General features: G+C 41.6%; 1 non-coding gene across 1 annotated transcript; it reads right to left on the reverse strand.

The window, feature by feature from the left end:
• Positions 1 to 18,264: 18,264 nt before the first annotated feature.
• LOC132837694 (5S ribosomal RNA) lies at positions 18,265 to 18,383 on the reverse strand. The gene has a single exon (XR_009647559.1). It is a non-coding gene; the product is annotated as a 5S ribosomal RNA (ribosomal RNA).
• Between the last annotated feature and the right edge of the window lie 1,182 nt (positions 18,384 to 19,565).

A 19,565-nucleotide genomic window follows, 5' to 3' on the forward strand; every position in this document is an offset into this window, starting at 1 on the left:
ATAGCCTGCACATGAGCCGGTAATATTTTTCGTGATGTCCCTTCTAGAACTCTTCCCAAATACTCTACCTTCTTCCGGCAGAATTGCAGTTTTTCTTTACTGACTTTATGCCCATTGTTTGCCAGGGCTTTTAGTACTTTTATTGAGTCCTTCAAGCACTGTTCCTTGGTTTGGCTACAGATCAGTAGATCATCAACATATTGCACCATGAGGCTTTCCATTTGTAAATTTACCAGATCTCTAGTCAGTACTTGATTGAATATTGACGGACTCTCACAGTATCCTTGGGGCAGCCTCGTGTATGTATACTGCTGCCCTCTGTAAGTAAATGCAAACAAGTGCTGAGAGTCGGGGTGCAGAGGGACACTGAAAAATGCTGAACACAGATCGATTACTGTGTACCACTTTGTTCCTTCCCGGAATGTTTGATAGCAAAGTGTGTGGATCTGGGACCACTGGGGTCTCAGCTATCACTATCTGATTAACTGGTCTCAAGTCATGGACCAACCTCCATTTATCTGAGTTGGGCTTTCTGACCGGAAAAATTGGAGTGTTGCATTGACTCATTGTGGGGATCAAAACCCCTGCTTCCACTAGCCCTTTAATAGTTGGTCCTATCCCTTCCTCTGCCTGTTTGGACAATTGGTATTGTCTCTGATAAGGTAGAGGAGCGTTAGGTCTAACCTGTATTTTTGCTAGTCCTGCTGATTTGACTAACCCTACATCTGTTGAATGTTTAGTCCATAACTGCTCTAGGACTTTACTTAGTGCTTCTTCTACTTCTTTCTCTGTTAACTCTCCCTCATCTGTCATTTGTGGCATTTGTACCTCTACTTCTACTCTTACTTGTATTTTTGTCTGCTGACTTACTAGCATAGTAGTAGCTTCTACCTGCTCTATTCTTGCATAGTCTATTTTCAAGAATTTTCTATCTTCTGACACATGCATCCTAGGGTTCCTAGTTGCGTTCCACTTTGTTACCTTTCCTGCTTCTTTCATCATGGGCCCCAAGTCTTTAGATTCAAAACCCTGCCCGATCATCAGGGAGATGTGGGAGACTGCATCCTCAACTTGGTACCACCCTTGGATCTGTTCTGGGAGTATGACATTCGCAGGTACTCCTTGTTTGCCAACTATTATGCTGCCTGTATTAATGTTGAACTTTCCTCCTTCTAGTCGCTCCTCCCATAGTGATGCATATTCTTCGTCTTTCCCCCCTTCATCATATTTTAGGGTACAATGCCATGGTCCTCTGGCTTCACAGCAATCCGGACGGATGTGATCCAGCCATGGCTTCCATTCAGAGTATTCGTGCCATATTTTTGACATACCTTTGTCTTTAATTTCCATCCAATATACCTTGTCCAATTCTGTTACTTCTTCTTCTTGGCTTACTACTAGGTACTGTTGAGCCAACATCTCTGGGAGTGTTATCCACACCCCTGTTGGCCCACATTGTATTTTGGCTCCTAACTTGCAGAGTACATCTCGTCCGAGAAGATTCGCTGGAGTATCTGGAGAATAAAGTAATGGAGCTTGGACTACTATTCCTTCTACAGTAATCCATTGTGGCTCGGTAAATCGTAGAGTCTGAGTTTTTCCTGAGAAGCCCACTGTTTTTATTGCTCTACGTGTGAGGGGAAGCTTTGAGCCTTCTTTTCCAATGCTTGTAAATGTTGCTCCTGTATCAATCAGGAATGGGGCCTGTACTTCATTTCCAATTCCCACCATAATTGTTGGTTCTTGCAAACCAATGAGGTGCAATGAGGTGGTACACTGCACCAGCTCCCCCTCTGGCTTCCCTAGGCCTCTTCACATTCCTCCTGGAGCTGGGCCCATTGGGCTCCCTCCAGGTGGGATTGGGGCCTGTCCTTGAAGTCCTGGGCCCATCCATTGGCCTGCCCAGTTCCCAGCCCCTTGTTGTGCTGTCACAGGTGTCTGTTGCATTCCGGGTTGTCCGGTTCCTTGTTGAAACATTGGAGCGGGCATTTGTGCCGGCATCTGTTGTCTCCCTTGGTTCCCCATGGCTCCTCCTGGTGCCCCGTACTGTAAGTAGGGACAGTCTCTCCTCAGGTGGCCTGGGTTATTACAATTCCTGCAACTTCCTCCTTGTCCTCCTGTTCCCCAGGCGGATCTTTGTGGAGGCTGTCTTCCTGGGCCTCCTCTCCCTCGACCTCTGCCTGGTCCCCAGCCACGCTGTTGAGGAACATACTGGGGATTCATGGGATAACTCATCGGGTATCCCATTGGGTATTGCATCATAGCTGGAGGCGGCGGCTGTGGCTGTGTCATCATTACTTGTGGTGCTCCTCTATTCTGAGGCGGTGCAGCCTGTACAGCAGCTGGAGCCACCATAACTGCTGCTTGCTTTGAAGTATATTCTTTATCTTCCTTCTTTTTCTTCTCATGGTTCTCTTGTTTATTCCTTGCCAGCTCTCCCAGCTGTGCTTTATGGAGCTGCACCATTAGATCTTCTGCAGCCTTCTTCGCTTCCCTTTTTCTTTTTCTGTGTAGCTCTGTGTGATGTATCACGTTGGCCTCGAACGTTGCCCATGGCATAGTATTCAGTCCTACTACTGTTTCCAGCTGGTCTTGTACTTCAACTGGGAGTGCCCTTTTCAACATGAGTTTGAACAGTGTCACACTTGCCGGTGTTTCGTCCCATGAAGATCCCATTTCCTCTCTCCAAGATTCCTGGAGCCTCAGAATAAACTGGGCCACTCCGTCCTCTTCTTCCAGCTTTATCTTCTCCACCTTCCCTGGGTCTGCTTTTGTTGGGTATGCGTCCCTTAACTGATTCCACAGGAGGTTCCTGTACGGATTGAGAGTCATTCTGTCTGCTCTCGAATCCTCCGCTTCCTTCTTTAGTCCTGCGAGATCGAATATTTCAGTCATTTTCGCTTTCCCCACTGTTTGACACAGGATTGCTTTGAGGTCTCCCACGGCCAAGTTTTGTCCCATTATTTGCTCTTCGAACTTTGTGATCCATCTCTGTGCTCCTTCACACACATTAGGCAGTCTCTTTATTAGTCCAGTCATATCCATGAATGACCATGGTACGTAATGCACATCTCTTCCTTTAACTATCAGGGGGCACTGCAACACTCCATCTGGTTCTGAGAGTTCATCCGTTCTGCCTACTGTCGTTCTTGGCGGATCAGATTCACCTAGTTCCTCCTCCTCTTCTTCTTCGGAGCCCACGAGGTGGTCCTTGTTTTCTTCCTCATCTCTGTATCGATTCTGATTTTGCGATCGTGTGGTCATGTGACGCTGCCCTTGTACCTATTCCCACTTCATTTTGTCTCTCTTTTTCCTCATAAAGGGGCCGGCTCCTTTTCCTTGGCCTATGCCTCTTATGACTTTGTTCAGCTTATCATCTTGGTCCGTCACCCTCCTCTCCAGACTTTTGCACATGGCCCGTGTAGCTTCTCCCCTTTCATATTGTTGGTTTCGCAGTCGTTGTTCAACACGCTTCTTTTCCTCTTTCAGTTCTTCTCTTAGCTCTTCCACCCTCAAGCTTATTTGAGTTCTCAGCTCATTTGCTGTTTCTTCTGCTGCCTGGCTGCGCTCCAGGGCTTCTTCGAGTGCTCTGTCTTGTCTTCTTCCAAGATGCAAGCCTTCTGCGTCTAGAGGGGTTAACTGCACTTCTCCTTCCAGTCTTACTTTCACTTTTCTTGCACCGTACTGGTGTTCTTCCTCTTCTGGGGCTGTCCTTGAGGTTTCTTCTCCGTTTTTTATTATGTCCATCAAGACGATCGTTCGCCGGCTGCTTTGTTTTCTCGCCCTTTCATCCATTGTCTCCCCTTCCTTTTGGTGTTGGTGGTCTTCCACAAGGGCTTTCCGTGAGCGTTCGTCTATCTGTGTAAGGGAGCCATGTAGTTCCTCCATGTTTTTTAGCATGTTCACCTGTTCCCACCCTTCCTCACTCAGCCAGGCCGGGTTGTCTGTTCCTTTCCTAGGGATTTTCCCACCTTTTAGGGCTGGGGTACTACTGTGCGGCCGCGGGCGCGATTGGTGAGGGTACTCCTCCATCCATTGCGTATTGTATTGCTCTGGGTCATTCTCCCAACACAGATGGTCAAACCGATACTCCCCTTTTCTTCCTTCAGCCTCTGCTCGTGGGCGCTCTGGGCTTTTGGGTTGTCTATCCTTTCGTCTTTCCTCTTTCTCTTCCTCATGCTGTTCGCTCTCCCCTGAGGAGTAGGCATATGATTCTTCGCTTCTTCCCTCAATTTCTCTTTCTCCTGTTGACATTTGTCTTATGATTCCTTTAACTTGTCCTCCAGTTATCTCCAGTTCTATTTCTTGTCCATCATTTCCTGTTGGTAGCACTGGGTATATACCGTGATACCTGGGTTTGTATTGTTCATTGTAGGGTGGGGGTTGGAGCTGCTCCACACATTCACCTGATGGTGGGGCTGTTGCCTCCTCTTTCTTTTGTTCCCTCATCAACATTCTCTCTTTCTCCTGCTCTCCTTTCAGCTTCTCTGCTCTTCTTCTTTTTCCTTCCTGCTCAAATCAGTCCACTATCTCCCATTTCCTCATTGTCTTCTCTTTGTTTTCTTTCTTCATCTCCCCCAACACTCTACTCGTTCTTTCATCTTTTTACACCTTCCTTCGTCAAATGTCCCTCCTTCTGGCCATTGCTGCTCTCCCTTTGTCCGGTCTTGCCACTTCTTCATGTACTTTTTGATTTCCTTCTCAGCATCCTTGTGCTTTATTATTATGATTGCAGCTGGAGTGAACAAGCCTTTTTCCTTCTCCACCATGCACCCCTGTCTTGCCCTTGCTGCACGTGGTTGTGGGGTCACTTGTTGCCCACTTTAGCTGGACGTTTATTCTTTTTGCTGTTAGTCGCGGTCGTACTGGATTTTTCCTAGTTCAGGTCACAAGCGGATTTATGTTATCTAAGAGGATAGATATTGCAAACCCTCTCTCCCACTGCACCAGACGTTTCTCTACTGACACCAGTGCCGTCAATCCTGAGCAATTAGTTAATCTGACGTGGACGTTCCTCAAATAACTCTACCACCCGTTCGTCGTCTTCATCAACTGCCTCTGTTAAAACTCACACAGCGGTATTTCTGCTTGTTGGTTACCCGGGGTGTCTACTAGGGCTCTCAATACTGGGCTTAACAGCCGAGGCTTCCAGATCGCTTTTATTCTTTCACGCCAATCGTTATACGGAAAAAGAGTTTCTAATGTTTTCAACCCGTCAAATCTTGTTAGGGATCACAACTTAGTTGCTATCTGCAAGTCAGACTGGTGCCTTTCTACACCGTTCCTTTCTTTATACACTCGTTCGTCCCGGAAGTGTGTCCTTACCCCTCTAGTTTCTATCTCCAAATCTGTTTCTCCCTCGAAGTCCGAGTCTGAACCTAATTCTTCAACACACCTTAAATCTATATCTCCCGTTCACTAATATAATTTTCAGCGTGCCACCTGGTCCCTTATGTGTCTTGTTCTGTCTGTTGTGTTGTATTGTGTTACTTACCTCGCTCCAACTTATCTCATAAGTCCCATAAAGCACTTAAGTGCCCACAATCCGACGCCTAAATCCCACTCAATTTGTCCACACACTATTCCTACAGCAATAATTACTTCTAGGACAACTAGCAATTCTTCCTCCATTCAGGTTGTGGGATTAACAATACTTCGCCACCACTTTCACCACTCCAAATAGGATTTCCGTCACTCGACTCAGCAACTTACATATACACAACAACAATTTCACACACATATATCCTTTCCCGTATACTATTTACCGCATACTATTCACCGGGGGCCCCCCAGCCCTACCAAGCAGACCTGTCTCACCCGACAGCGGTATCTAGGGACTAACTTTTTCCACACCTGCCCGTGCAGCCACGGTGCGTGAGTTTAATAGCACTCACACCCCGCCGGTATCCCCAGGAATTTTATTTCAAGATCTTCTCTTAACCAGGCCTATTCACAACACTCTATATCTGTTGTACATGACACTATTCACTCATGAGACTTCCTTGCACACGCACACAATCATCAATCACATCAATCACCACCCCTCCCCTGTCAGGCCACAGACACACTATACACAGACTTTTGAATATAACAGGCATCTGCTTACCTTTATTATGGCCGGCCTCTGTAGCCCTTCTGAAAGAGTGGTCCCAGTTCCGGGTGCAGGTCACGCTGTCCCTTTATCGAGCCCCACGTTGGGCGCCAATAAATATGTCGGAACTTAGAGCCCGCCTCCAAGCTGACATATCACAAGGGTGATTATACTTATAACTATAACTGTTTTGTCATCTACTTTAGCCAAATCCTTCTGAATACACTATAATTAATATTGATGAAATAGTGAGAAAACTCCTCAGACCTGGATGAGAATGAGCAAAAACTTCTTTATTGCAGTCAGTCAATCATCCATTCCATTGAACTCAAGGCAAACAAAAATCACTAAGTCAAACAGAACAAATGAAAAACCCAAAAGAGCATTCACAGGTAACCAAAAATAACTCCTTTGCAAAACAAAGTATCAAAAGAATAAAAGAGCTGCAGCATCAAGAGATGGCCTAGCCGTCCAAACGAGCTACTCTCCTCACGAAAAGAACTGCCCTTTTCCAGTGAAATTTCCCCTCAATTTATACCCTGGCGCCTCTAGGCGCCTCCTCTCTTAATCTGCATACTCTCCGGCAATTTCCCATTATTTCTCAAAGTTGTTTTCTGAAGCCCCACCTGGTCATTTACATGCTTCTTCTGAAATCCCCTTATTTCCCCGAAATTACCTCATACGCCTCCTCAGTGACCTAATATCCTGTTTTTTGAATTCCCCTTATTTCCCAGAATCATCAGCTGATGCTTACTCATATGCCCATGTATGGGTTTTCCTCTTTTCTTAATTTCCTATTATTTTCGGCCTTTTACGTCACTGTTATTAAAAAATATGCTCAAGAGAGCTCTGCTTCCTAGTTGGTATCACATTTGTCGTTCAGCCTTTCACGACGGAGGCTTCGTGGATTACTCCTCTGTTTCAGCTATAATGAGTAAGTTTTTTCTCATTTCTCTCATTATTATTTTACTTTACTGATTATATGTTAACGATTATATGTTAGTTTTATGAGATTAACTTTGTCATAAGTTCTTACTTCTACTTGGTTATATTATATTGTTACTGTTGCTAAGCTTTACTGCTATAATGTTACTTTGTATGTTATATTAGAGTCCTTAATGTTGACTCTTTTAAGCTTTGCTGACCTTTTGAACTTTACTATGATCTCAGTCTGGCCTTCAGACTGGGCTTGTTTATTGCATATTTTAAGCTTTAGTTCCTCTATTTCTAGTTCCTCTATTTCTATTGACGGCTACTCCCTTTTCCCCTTAGGTTCTCAACCTCAGGGTCAGCCAATTCGTCCTGGTCACACCATCTGGATTTCTCGGTCTGCTCCCTACAGGAGGCCAGGTTCCGCTGAAGCGTTAACCACTTTCAGTCACTATCACCTGAGTCATCTGTCTCATGAGCTTTGCTCCTTCCTGGAACGACTGTGTTCCCCTACACTCCCTGAGCAACCTCTCACGCCTTTTCACATTGTGCAAACGCCTATGACTCGGTCTTTCTCGACTCAGACACTCCTGCCTCCTGTCCTGGTGGACCAAAGGACACAAACAGATGGTTGTCCTCATGCTGAACCCTACTGCCCTAGGCTGACATCTCCTGCCTCCCCTCCTCATGTCTCATCTCCTCCTTTCGCCTATATACGCCCTCTCTCGCCTACTTGGGCCTCTTCCCCTTCTAATTCTGAGCCTGGTTCCCCAGGCTTTGTCCCTTCTTCTCCCCCTCCTAGGCCTGGGTCTCCAGACTACACTCCTACTTCTCCCAGGCCTGATAGCTCTGGGTCTCACTATTATTATTAAGTTTATTTTGTAATAAACTCCTTCTTTCCTTATTATACCTTCTGAGTCCTGTGTGTTTTATTTATGCATTAGTTATATATCACTTTCCTCTTATTATGACATCTGAGATCTATTCTCATGTATCTTATGATACCAATCATAATACTCTTAAAATATGATCCCTACTTCTTTGGGGCACTTCTATAATGTAAGATTTTGCACAACATCGATTTTTCACAACATCAGGAGCAATTTGATAAAAGAGATAAGATGGTGGGATTGTAGAAGGAAATGAGAAGGTTTTAGAAGAAATAAAAAAGTTCTATGAGGATTTGTTTACAGCAAGGGGTGTGGAGCAGAACGAAAAGAATAAATTGTTGAACTACCTTAAATCAAGGCTACGTGATGAAGATAAAAACCTGTTTGATGAGGAAATTAGTGAAGGTGAAATTGAGAGAGCAATTGAGCAACTAAACCAGAAGAAATCCCCAGGAGTAGATGGTTTAAGAAGTGAGTTTTATGTTTGTTTTAAAAGGAGTTTAACAAAAATCCTAAAGGAGCTTTTTAATGAGATTTTTGAAAAAAGAAGAAATAAATGAAAGAATGAGAACCGGATTAACAAAAATAATATATAAACTGTTGAAGTGTTTTTTTATTAACCGCATGGAGAGCAGGAAGTAACCAGGAAGTAACATAACAGCAGCGATACACTAGCTGGCATAGTACAACAGTGACACCTATGGGTAACTTACTATATTACAACACTCCCACTTAATTTACAATAGCATTAAGTCATGTTATAGTAAAGAACATATTACCTTTAACAAAAACAAAACAAAGAAAAATATTCAATAGTGTCAAGATACAATAAACTATACTAACACAAACTAATAATCTAATAATTTAATATCTTTTTCTTCTTTGTCCCTTTTTTGCCATGTTAACACTACACACAGTCTAGCCTCTTTAGAGTTAGACTAAATAGAATTAAATGAAACAAAGTCCTATCTCACTTCTAAGATACACAAACCTCTGTTTTACCAATGGCTTGGTCAAGATGTCTGCCTTCATGTTATGTGTAGGACAGTATTGCACTTGTATTTGTCCATTCTGCACACACTCACGAATGTAATGATAGGGAATGTCTATGTGCTTAGTTCTTGAATAATCAACTGGATTCTTTGCAATTGCAATGGCTCCTTGGTTGTCCTCCAGGATCAACACTGGCGTATCATCCATTCCAAGATCACTCAGTAGTCGTCTAAGCCAGACACATTCTTGAGATGCTTGGCTAAGTGCAACATACTCAGCTTCCGCTGTCGAAAGAGCAACTGTTGATTGTTTCTTGCTGAGCCAGCTCACAGCTCCTCCACTCAGTAGAAACACATTACCAGTTGATGAGCGATGATCGTCCTGACCTCCAGCCCAATCAGCATCTGAGAATCCGATCAAGGTTCCAGATTCTGACTGCTCATACTTGAGAGCCAGTTCTGTTGTACCCTTCAAGTACCGTAGTATCCTCTTCACAGCTGTCAGATGTGCAGTACTTGGATTTGAGTTGAACTTTGATAAAACACTCACTGCTTGTGCTATGTCAGGACGTGTTGCCATATCAGCATACAGTAAGGTACCTACCATAGACTGGTAGTTACTTGGGTTCACAGGCTTACTGACACTGTCGTTTTTTTTAACTTCTGATTTACATCAGCTGGGGTTGCAATGGGGTTAGCATCATTCATGCCATACTTTCGAAGAATTGCTTCAATGTAATGCTTCTGATGAAGAAACATACATTTCTTCTCCTTGTCTTGGATGACAGAGGTACCCAAGATATAGGAAAGTTCTCCCATGTCCTTCATCTTGTAGCGCTTCTTAAGAGCAAGTTTCAGCTCTTCCATACTTTCCATCGACTCTGTGATTAGTATCAGATCATCAAAATACACAGCTAATATCTCCAGCTCCTGTCGAGATCTTACAAACACACATGGGTCGGATGTACTCTGTTGAAGCCAATGTTCTTCATGAACTCTGTAAAGGTTTTGCTCTAGCAGCGAGGAGACTGCTTCAGCCCGTATATTGACTTCTTCAGTTTGCATACCAAACTTTCCTCTCCTGATTTGATGTATCCCTCTGGTTGTTCCATGTAGATTTCCTCATCCAGATGTCCATTCAGGAATGCAGTTACAGTACTACATCCATCTGATGTACATGTAGATTATTACTGAAAGACAGTAATGTACAAATTGAGTTAAATCTTACCACGGGTGAAAATGTCTCATCGTAGTCAACACCATACTTCTGTGAGCATCCTTTAGCATCGAGTCTGCACTTATATATTTCCACTCGTCCATTACTCTGATGCTTGACTTTGAACACCCATCTTAATCCTATAGCCTTCCGATCCTTTGGTAGCTCAACTAAATCCCATGTCTCATTTTCCAACAGTGATTCATATTCCAAATCAGCCGCATCCTGCCATTCCTTTGCGTTAGGACTCATCATTGCTTCTTTCATTGTACTTGGTTCTTCAACACAACAAACACCAGCATAATGATCAACCAGATCATCCAAATCTCTTGGGTGGTTTTCTGATTCTGCCGCCTTCTCTAGGAGTCTTATCGACAGTAACATCGACTGATGTTTTCTCGTCAGTTTTCACGTTAACTTCATTCTCCGATGAAGAAATGTCCACTTCTTGTTTCCAGTCAAAGTCTGACTCGTTGAAGATCACATCCCGACGAATTAGAATCCTTCTTTTTTTTTCGTCGAACAATCGGTAGCCCTTCGAATTGTTGGCATATCCCACGAAACGTTGCTTCACAGCTTTCTTGTCCAGTTTTCTTCTTTCTGCGTCTAGAACATGTGCATAAGCTACACAACCAAAACTTTCATGTGACTTACATTTGGCTGTTTATCATACCATCTCAGGTAGGGTATCTCTTGCTTCAAAACAGATGTGGGCAGCCTGTTCTGTATGTAAGCTGCAGTCACTACTGCCTCTGCCCAATACGTCTTTGGTAATTTAGCATGAGAGAGCATGGTTCTTGCTGCTTCAATTAAAGTGCGATTTTTTTCTTTCTGCCACACCATTTTGCTGAGGTGTGTGAGGCACCGTTGTTTCATGATGAATACCTCGAGCCTTCAAGTATTCTTGAAATTCTTTAGATGTGTATTCTCCACCATTGTCCGTTCTTAGTCTTGTCACTTTTTCTCCACACTCATTGGAGAATGTTTTCTCAAATTCCTTGAATTTGTTAACCCTCTGGGGTCTGACCATTTTGTGACACTGGCAGAGGTTCTGACATGCTCTTACATTTGGTCTTTTTTCAGTTACTTCAAATCATATTAATGGCTAATATCACATAACACTGTATTCAGCACAAACTGGGCTACAATATTATGTAAGTAAAATGTATGCACATGTTTGTATTTTTAAGTAAATGATGTTTATGCGTGGTTAGTAAAAAAAAAAAAAAGAAAAAGAAAAGTTGCTGAAATAAGGCCAAGAAACACATACTAAACATTTGTTCACAAACAATAAAGTTCTCTTCTCTTGTAGAGTTGAGAATTTGCTACAAAAAGATGTAAAAACCATTTTACCCACTCATTCACATGAAACAATACATAGATTTAATTTTTGTAAGACAGTTTTTGTTGTGTAAAGGCAATATGCGAGGGCGGGTCAATGGTTATGAATATTGATGATTCACACCTGAGGAGGCCCAACCCCCTAATGGCTTAGTCTGGATTGTGTTGACAAAAGAATGAGTGTGGGGAGACTCAAAGAGAAAATCTTTTGCTTGTAGTTTAATAAATAGTTTAATAGTGTACAATAAAGTACAAAAGACTTTTATATCTGTACTTGACAAAATAAGACTTTTATTTTACCAATGGTAAAAAAAAACATGAACAATACAATAGAGTCAAGAAGCTTTATTGTATGGAATGATTCTTTACAATATAAAAAATAAGATATAAATTTGTAAGCCATCACACACTGTGAATCTTTGAGAATGGAGTTTAAATGTCATCATGCCATTGCTCAAAACAGTTCCTATTTAACTGAACACACATTAGTCTCAGTTGCTTTGAGAACTGAAAGAGACCTACGGCGTGTGTAAGTAGCAGGTGATGGTAAAGGTAAAAGTGATGCAGACACATTCCTAAAAAAAAAAAAAAAAACATAATTAGTCTCATCGTGTATTTTCCAAAGTACTAAGCAACACATTAGTAATAATAATATATAACTAATATATACTAATATACAATATAACAGAAAAATGGGTACATGTGGACGTACTCTTTTTTGTTCCCAGTTACGTTGCTGCGTGCCCTCGTGCGAGTATCAGACGAAGGTGAACATGTTGCAGCCACATTCCTAAAAAAATTATCATAATTAGTATCATGTATTTGCAAAGTACAAAGCAACACACCAGTATTACTAATACTGAGAACATAAAAAAGGGTAAATGTGGCTTACACTGGATGAATGTCGCTCGCGTTGCTGCGCGCCCTCATGCGAGTATCAGACGAAGGTGAACATGTTGCAGCCACATTCCTAAAAAAATATCATAATTAGTATCATGTATTTTCAAAGTACAAAGCAACACAATTAATATAATGTATTTTCCACATCAGTAATACAAATATTCTGCACGCATAATAGAAAAAAATGGTTACATGTGGACGTACTCCTTATTGTTCTCGTTGCTGCGTGCCCCCGTGCGAGCATCAAACGAAGGTGAAAGTGTTGCAGCCGTTGCAGGTGAAGACAAGAGTGATGCAGCCACATTCCTACAAAAGTTTTTAATAATTAATATAATGTATTCTCCACAGTAACAAACTTATAAAGCAATAACTAAGGCACATAGCTGAGATAAAATAATTGGGTACAGAGATGCGCTGTATATGTTTGTTAATGGGCCATTAACGGACATATTTATGGCTAAACATTAACACATGATATATCTCCGGGCACATTTACAGCTCATCGACACCACATCGATACATTTACACCCGAAGAGATAGTCACGTAAACAAGATTGTTTGAGGCATAAACACTAGTCAAAATATATTCTAAATAGTGTATTAATTAATTAATGTAATGTGAATATTGTATATTCACATTACATTAATCAGCATACAGCTTAATAAGAACTAACATTTTAAGGTAAATAAAAGCTGCCAATTACGAGACGTTTCTATAAAGTCACTCTTTATATCTGCTTGCAAATAGTCTGTATACAATACAGTATATATAATTTTACATCACACAAGATTTCAACAAATGTAAGTAAAACTTACTTTTCAGAAATTATATCCTCAGCTGGATCAAGTCGCTCTTCAAAATACAAACGTTCGTCGTCGGAGTCCTGCTCTTCATATGAGGAAACGGTGAACTCTTCCTCGCTGTCCAGGAGCATCTGTAGAGCTTCCTCAGCTGTAAAGCGTTTCATCTTCCCAGCGCGTCGATAAGTGAATGAATCTGTTAAAACTTTGTGCTTCTTATAGCATTGTTTGGGGGCGTTGATCTTATTTGCATAGCCCGCTCAGGTAATTTTCATATGAATGGCATGCACGGCGGTAGGTGGGATCACATTAGTGGTAATGAGGTCGAGCCAGAAAAACTGTACCTCTCTTTACTTACATACAGATTACACAAAAAGACAATATTTGCTTTCGATTTTAATTATTCATTCATTCATTCATTTTCTACCGCTTATCCGAACTACCTCGGGTCACGGGGAGCCTGTGCCTATCTCAGGCGTCATTGGGCATCAAGGCAGGATACACCCTGGACGGAGTGCCAACCCATCGCAGGGCACACGCAATGTGCCCTGCTATCTCATTCACTCACGCAATCACACACTAGGGACAATTTTCCAGAGATGCCAATCAACCTACCATGCATGTCACAACATGCTTTGGACCGGGGGAGGAAACCCCCGAGGCACGGGGAGAACATGCAAACTCCACACACACAAGGTGGAGGCGGGAATCGAACCCCGACCCTGGAGGGGTGAGGCGAACATGCTAACCACTAAGCCACCGTGCCCCCCGATTTTAATTACCTCCTTTAAAAGTAGGCATTTCAGGCTTTCATTAGACATATGTATCATGTTCGTGTGATACGTATTGGTGGAGTTATCAGTTCATGTTTGTAACGTGTTTCAGGAAGAAGGGCAAGTTCACAGAGATGTCTGAATGCACAAACTGGTTATTTTCTTTATTTGCCAAAAGCACAGCGTTTTGTTGTTAATATGAAGGCCCTCAAATAAAAGTAGACACTTCACAGTTTCGAATGATGTATTACATGTATGTGTATGACTATGAATGACAGAGTATTTTAAGTGGACTTCACGTTGAAGAGGAAAAAATGCGCCAAAGACGCGCCGGCGCGTCGTTCGACCGCAGAGGGTTAAGCACTTCACTCTTCTGCCTAATAAAGTATACTTTGCAACATCTAGAATAGTCATCGATAAAAGTGACAAAATACTTTGACCCACCAATAGACTCAGTCTGCATGGGACCACAGACATCACTATGAACCAACTGGAATTTGCGTTTGGAACGGATTTCTCCCACTGGCTTGTGAGGCTTTCTAGACAGCTTGCCTTCAAAGCAGGCTTCACAGAAGAGAACTTCTTTCTCTGCAGAAAAGTCCATTCCATTCACCAAATTTTTAAGTTCCTATAATTTGGTGTTGTGACCCAGTCGCTGGTGCCATACGCTGGCTGTTACTAATTCACTTGACGTACAATGACAGTCGGGCAAATTTCCCTCGACATCCAGCTGATACAGCCCATCAGATCTTTGTGTTCCCATTCCTCGAAGATCTCCATTTTTATTACGGATGTAACAGCGAGATTTTTTGAACTGCACCGTATTTCCTCTTCTAACAGCAGCTCCCACTGAGAAAAGATTCCCGGATAGCACATGTCCCGGATAGAACATACAGCACATCAAACGTTGTGACATTTTTGACATCATCGACTTTGAATGTCATTCTCAGCTTAACATTACCAAGTCCGAGGGCATCAACCACTCTGCCATCACCGAGTTTCACTGACTGTGGTTTTGGAAATTGCTGATAGTTTTGGAGAATTTCTTCATGACACGTCATATGCTTTGATGCTCCAGAGTCGATCAACCACTCGACCTGTTGTGTCACTTTATCCTGGTTAGTCTCTTTAGAGATAAAAGCACTCTCAGACGAATCTTCTGAATGTTCAGATGTTACGTTTTTTGCTTTGTGGATTTTATTCCTTTTTGTTTTACTTGGACAATCACGCTTGATATGTCCCTCTTTCCCACAAGTTGGATCTATCAGTTCTCACCGTCTTGGAGTTGGACTGCATATCACTGCCAATCTGCGGTGACATCGCTGACGCACCACCGGATGCAGCACCGCCATAGTTACCATCAGCAGACATTCGCTTTTGTTCTTCATTTATTAATGCTTGCTGAACAAACTGTAGCGTTAAATTGTCCAACTTAGTTTCCAGAGCAGTGACAATTGTAGCATAGCTTGATGGCAAACTACCCAGCAGTGTTACAATCTGATTCTCCTCTTCAATCACAGCACCTATCACTCCTAGCTGGTCAGTTAGTTCTTTCATTCGTTTCAAATGTTCAGTTGTGCTTTCTCCTTCCGTCATTTCACATCTGAAGTACTTTTTCTTTAGAAACAGCTTATTCGCAAGAGTGTCTCTCTCAAAATGTCCTTTTAACATATCCCACGCTTCTTTAGGTGTTTTTTAGCTTGTTATCAGATATAACTGGGGTGTACTCACATTTAGCACCAACACAGAAAACGCCTTTTCTTTTCGTTTTTCGAATTCTGCTCTTGTCTGTGCATTTGCTTCATCTGACACGTTTTCAGTCTCAGTCACAATGCCCCATATTCCTTTTGCTTTCATCAAATGTTCCATTTGAAATTTCCAAGTTGCCCAGTTCTCTGGCCCGCTCAGCTTCAATAAACAGTCTATCCTCCATTGTGAATTCCACAAGACTGTTTATATCACACAAAATCCGTGTAAAAGCAACCTTTTTTAGCGAAGATCTGGGCCGATAACCTGTTGAAGTTTACGCATGTTTTTTATTAACCGCATGGAGAGCAGGAAGTAACCAGGAAGTAACATAACAGCAGCGATACACTAGATGGCATAGTACAACAGTGACACCTATTGGTAAATTACTATATTACAACATAAACAAAGAGGGGGAAAAAGTAGATGTTAAAACTACAGGTCTATCACAATGCTGAACACGGATCTTAAGATTTTAGCAAAGGTTTTAGCGAACAGATTAAAAGAAGTCATACCAAGCATAATTAAATCCAATCAAGCGTACGGAGTTAAAGGAAGAGACATAGCATAAGAGATATGATGTGGTATATTCAAGAAACAAATAAATATGGTTATGTCATAAGTCTCGATTTTGAAAAAGCATTTGATAGAGTGGAACATGAATATTTATTCGATATTTTAAAGCCATTTGGGTTTGGAAAGAATTTTATTAAATGGGTTCGAATTCTATATAAGGGAGCTTTAACAAGGATAAAATGTAATGGGTTTTTAACAGATTGTTTTAAAATTACAAGGTCAATCAGGCAGGGGTGTCCGTTTTCAGCGTCATTATACTCATTGGTACTCATTATACTCAAGGAACTGAGAGGAATAGAAATAGACAAAAGTAAAGCAGAAGGTAACATTTTTCAATATGCAGATGATACGACTGTAATTGTAGAAGGGAAAGAAAGTGTCAAACGTTATGAAGATTATAAAAGAATACTGTAAAGGTTCGGGAAGTAAATTAAATGAGGACAAAACGAGAAAATTAAAATTAAATGAGGACAAAATACATGAGGTTTGGGAAGGCATTGACTTTGAAGAATGATTTTAACTTTAAAGAAGTAGAAGAAATGAAAATTCTAGGGATTGTGATTGGTCAAAACAAGAAGAAAGTAAGAGATGAAATGTGGGAGGAGCTAGTAACAGGAATTGAAAGGAGACTAAACTTTCAGAAACAAAGAGCACTGAACTTGAAAGGAAAGGTTTTAATTTTAAATGTTTTAATGGTGTCTAAGCTTTGGGATGTTTTATATGTATATGATATGCCTATCTGGACAGAAAAGAGGCTGAAGAAATGCTTTCTTGACTTTTTATGGGAGGGTAAACCAGCAAGAATAGCTTACAACACGATCTTAGGGGTGGCGGAGAAGGTGGGCTTAGGGTTAATGGACGTGGAACAGAGGAAAATGAGTCTAAGAGTAGTCAAGAAATATATACATATACATATAATATACATATAACTAAAGGATAAATATAAAATAATCAAAGATGCAATACCAACAGAGTGGATATGGAAAATAGATAACATGGAAGCAGAAAAAGAATAGACGAACATTTATCTGAAACTAGAAGAAAAATTGTATGATTTTAAAAGCTGTACAGTGAAAATGTTTTATGAAATTTTTAGGGAAGAAGTTTTTAAGTAACCAAATACAAATGAGTACTGGGTGAAAACTTTTGAAGGATTAAAAAGGGAAGTTATATGGAGAATCATGAAAGGGAAGTGTGTGGAAGTGAAACCGGAGAGTTTTGAATATTTTATAAGGCATAAAGCAGTTTTTACAGATGTACTTTTAACCAAGATAGAAATGGAACAAAGTCCAATGTGTAAAGTGTGTCAGGAAAGGGAGGAAGAGTTTTACATCTGTTTTTACATTGTAAAGAATTGGAAAGGTTTTTTAAAAATGTAAAATTCTAATCAAAGATATGAGTGGGGATTGGAATGATGTGGAATGGAATAGAATGGTAATGTTAGGGAAAGACAAAAAGAGTAAAAACAAAAGGTTTGTAAATTTAAGTATGATGTTAATGAAAAGTGTAATATGGGAGAGAAGAATTGTAGCCAAAAGAGAGGGTATTGTTTTAGATTTGTGGAGACATTTTAAAAAGAAACAGAATCGTATATGAGAAAGTTGTATGTGCATTTTAACAGTGAAAATAAGATGGAAAACTTTTATGATGTTTTACACCAAGTGTTTGCTGTGTTTTAAAAAGGTTTGGATGGACTCTGCCAGGGAACGAATTAATGTGTAAATGTAAATACATGTACTTTTGTGATTGATGTTTAAATGTTAAAAAAAAAAAAAAAAAGAAGGCCCAATCTCGTCTAATTTCGGAAGCTAAGCAGAGTTGGGCCTGGTTAGTACTTGGATAGGTGACTGCCTGGGAATACCAGGTGCTGTAATTAATAAATTGTTTGTTTTTTTCTTTTTTCTTTTTTTTTGTTGTTTTCTATCAAAACATTAGCTACAGGGTATGAATATTAAGATGTTGTTGTTAGAGAATTCAAATAGTAAAGTAAATGAATGCCTATGTCAAAAGCTTACAGCACCTGGTATTCCCAGGCAGTCGCCTATCCAAGTACTAACCAGGCCCGACTCTGCTTAGCTTCCAAGATCAGACGGGATCAGGTGTTCTCAGAGTGGAATGGCTGTAAGCAAGAGGAAAGTTGGAATGAAACCTATTAATAAATTGTTTGTTTTTTCTTTTTTTTTTTTGTTTTCTATCAAAACATTAGCTAAGCTGTGCTCAGCCTGCACAGTAAGCTCAGTACACCCAGTACTACTCACCCTGTCGGTCGGTACTGGGTCGGTTCCAGTGCACTTCAGCTGGTTTCTCCACAGGTTGCTCGGTGTTAGTTAGCGCAGCCGTTGCGCTAGCTGATTCCTCTCCTTCCGAGGCCGGAACAATCTCCCCAACCTCCCCTTCCACCTGAGAAGTGTGTTCTGGCTCAGCCCTGTCCTAGGTCAGACCACTGCTCTCACTCGATGTACTGTACACCTCCCCACCCCCAACCCTGCTGCCCGGGGACATGCACGCACCAGGTGTCCTGTTTTACTGCAGCCGAAGCACTTCATAGAGTTGGTTGATATGAAGATAACGTAATAGACACCGTCTCTTTTGTACATTAATGTGCACTCCAGCTCAGTGATGTTACTGTTCAGGATCATGTAAGTGAACCTTTTAAATGACGCCACATGCTTGGCCCGGTCAGATTTACTCCCGATAGAGATCATCTTTATGGGGGAGACGAGCTTGCCAAAGCGGGAGAGATTCCTCTCCAGAGTCTCATCTTTAATAAAGGGGGGACGTTAGACAGTGTCACTTTCTTAGAAGAGATTAAAAGGTGGAACACACGGGTAAGTGAGCCTCCAACTACAATCCCCTTCTGAGCCAGTAAGGTCGCATTTTCTACGGTGTTCACAAATAGAACCACCGCACTGTTTATTCGAGACGCCACCACTACATTCTTATCCCCAACCACGTCCCCAGCAGCCAAACAGCAGTCCTCCACACTAGCGGCGGTCGCTACTCTCACCCCGTGGTGCCGCATCAGTGTGTCGTACACCCAGGTGCCCTGGGCCGCCATGCACTCCAGCAACAAGCCGGTGCTGATGCCCAGAGATTTTTCTATATCCAAAGATCTTGGGGTACTCAGATGTTAAAAATCTAAATAAACAGTTTTTTAAGAAGAAAGGAAAAAAAATCTATCAAGCACGCTCACGCTCACACACTCCACACGATCCGCCCACACACTCCCAGCATGCACAGAGAGAGAGAGATTTTGATTTTAAAAAGACCTTTATTTTGATTGCTCAGGGCTTTTAACAATGACTGATA

Source organism: Tachysurus vachellii, chromosome 21 (genome assembly GCF_030014155.1).
Source record: "Tachysurus vachellii isolate PV-2020 chromosome 21, HZAU_Pvac_v1, whole genome shotgun sequence".
NCBI lineage: Eukaryota > Metazoa > Chordata > Actinopteri > Siluriformes > Bagridae > Tachysurus > Tachysurus vachellii.